Source organism: Cricetulus griseus (genome assembly GCF_003668045.3).
Source record: "Cricetulus griseus strain 17A/GY chromosome 1 unlocalized genomic scaffold, alternate assembly CriGri-PICRH-1.0 chr1_0, whole genome shotgun sequence".
Classification (NCBI taxonomy): domain Eukaryota; kingdom Metazoa; phylum Chordata; class Mammalia; order Rodentia; family Cricetidae; genus Cricetulus; species Cricetulus griseus.
In genome coordinates this window covers 274,234,382-274,237,307 of record NW_023276806.1, presented here as the reverse complement: position 1 = coordinate 274,237,307, position 2,926 = coordinate 274,234,382, and positions in this window count along the sequence as shown.

Here is a 2,926-nt window from a genome sequence, read left to right as displayed (position 1 = left end):
CGAGTGGACCTGTTGCAGGAACAGGTGGATGACTTAGTAACCTTAACTTCCATAGGATGCATTCATTCCTTTTCTTCTTTGTGTATCACCTCCAGGATAGCCAACAATTTCACAGAGAACAGCAACCTGAGTTGGCAGGTGAGTGCCTACCTTCAGGGAAATTGGAGTCAACAGTTCGAGAACCTGACAGACACCCTAACACAACAGATTGTTGCCGTGAATGCTACATGCCTGAGCCTGCCCACTGTTAATACCCTCTTAACTTGCTTAACCCTTAAGCAAGCCTTTAGCTTAGATAAGGAATGGGCTGGAGTAGGGGTTATGCTTTCCATGATGTTAGCCATTTTTGTTTGCCTATGGTGCCTATGCAGGATCAGGAAGTCACAAAAATCCCAAGCTGCCATATTAGTACAGGCCTTTGCTGCTGTGGAAGCAGGACAGTCCCCTCAAGCATGGTTATCCATGCTGACAGACAAATAGATGTCTTTCTCGCCCTTATTGAGTGAGTGATGCGTATCTGAATCAGTCATGCTCAATGACCGGCACCTACCCTCTTGCAATCTTCCCAGCATATTATGCTAGAGGCATTTTCACTCTTCTTCCAGGACCTGCTCTTGTTTCTCCTTAGCCCTCTTTTGTTTTTCTCTAGAAACACCTTTGCATACCAAGCTAAGAATGGATTTGCTTTGTCTACTTAAGAATTAAACATTAGAATAGAAAGGTGTCCTGCGATCTCCACAGTGACTTATTTCAGGCACTTTGAAAAGAAGTCACCAGGTTTGACAGTCACTAGGCCTGATGAGCCATCAGGCTAGGGAAGAACAATAGGGTTTGTTCATGGGGATCACACTAGCACTTGGTTAGACAGCTGATTCCCTGTAACCCTACTGCCAAACAGGGTTTCTCTGTAACCCTTGCTATCCTGGAGCTTACCCTGAAGACTAGGCTGGCTTTGAACACAGAGATCTGCCTCCTCTCTCCAGAGTGCTGGGATTAAAGGTGTGCACCACAACCACCACTACCGAGCATGTTGCTTTTAATTTGTATGTGTGTCTGTGTGTGGGTATGTGCAAGGGAGTGCCAAAGGCATTGAGCTCCAGGATTCCTTCTGGAGCTGGATTAATGGCAGTTGGTCTGGGACTGAAACAAGAGTCCTGCAAGATCAGAGCACTTTCACCACGGAGCCATCCCTCCAGTGCCTTCTGTGGGTTTTCAATCCCTTGACTTGGGTTCCAGGCAAAGCACATGGGAAGCTCACTGAATATTATATGTAGAATCCCTTGTAAGGAGTTGCCTTTACTTCTTGAAAAAGAAATGGTTTGTGTTCTTTATGGAAAACAGTGCAACCTGCAAAGCTTGGCTTTGTAAAGGATTCATGGATCTCACTGCTGTGAATGATACCAGGGGCAGGAGCACAAATCAACTACATTCTCAGTTCCTGTTGGAGAACTGTTGTCTTTCTAAAGATTTGTCAGTTTTCATCTTTATGGTTGTAAGAATCTTGCTTAGATGTTTCTAAGTGCACTGCCTGCTTATCTGATGATGGAAGCAGCCAGAAGAGGGAGCTGGGAGCAAGCCTAAAAACCAAAACAAAACCAGCTAAGACTATAAGAAGAATGATGTTTGGATGGCCTGGGGTATAATTCACTAGTAGTACCTTTGGGTAGCATGCACAAAGCACTGGTCCATATATCAAGTTTGCCTGGGAATTTCAGTGCCACAGTGGACTATATCCTTGGCTGTGTATGTGTGTATGAATCTGTTACTTATGACAATCCCATTCAACAGATTGACAAAAATTAAGCATCTATGTAAGTTACACTGGGATCAAGAGATCAAGATGTTGGGCTGGCTCAATGGATCCAGTTTAATTTCTGAGCAGCCACATGGTAGCCCTCAGATCCTGCAATTCCACTTCCAGGTGTTCTGACACCCCTTTGGCCGGGACAGGTGCCTGCCCACATGATGGGCACACATACATCCAGGCACACACACAGAGATCCAGCACAGAAACATGAAGTAAGCAATTTATTTTGAAAGCCTTAATTCATATGGAAGCATAAACATAGTATGCAGATTGCTAATTCTGACATACAGTTGTAGCTGCAGAGTCATAACTATGTCAAATGGAACCTCCACTTGTGGCTTCCATTTAAATGAAAACATTCATAAACAAAATCTGGGAATGTGGGCGTCGTTCTTTCCAAACTGCTTCCTGCTGATCGGGGGTGCTGAAATACCATGGGGATCCTAAGAAAACCCAGAAATCTTGACTATACTGGTCTTACTGCATTGTCCCAGGTGTCTTCAACATTCAATACCTGGCCATTGCTTCAGGGGTTCTTCAAACTCTGTTAGTCTGGAAGGAATCCGCAGCTTTTCATTTTCTGTGGAAACAAAAGCAGAAATTCTTTTCCCAAGTAACCTGTCCTTATACATAAATTTGAAGCCAAAGTAGGTATGAAATGCCAGAACTGAATGAATCCAGCAGCATTTACAATAAAGGTTACTTTAGCAGTTCTTCATTCCTTGGCAATTGAGCAATTCAAAGACAGCACAATATCATTCAGTATGTGGACTCTGTATTTTCCTTTTTTATTATTCTATTCATTTTCTACATCTCAGTTTCTATTTTTTACTTTTCATCTTTTTGACAGAGCTTTTCTATTCCAATGCAACTCTCTCAGGGTTTCCTGCCTTTTCCAGGACTTTACCAATCCACACAAAAAATTCTTAATTGCTGGCCAGCCTGTCAAGGGCCATCTCTCAGGGTCCCCTTTCTTTACTGACCACATGAACCTCCCCCACCATGACTTAGTCCCAGTATCAGGTGAAAGCCTGGAGATTTAGTTAAAAGCAGAGGCATCTGGCAGCTTGTGTCATGTGCATCTGTCCAACCTTGTTCCAGAGGGAGAGCAGTCCTATT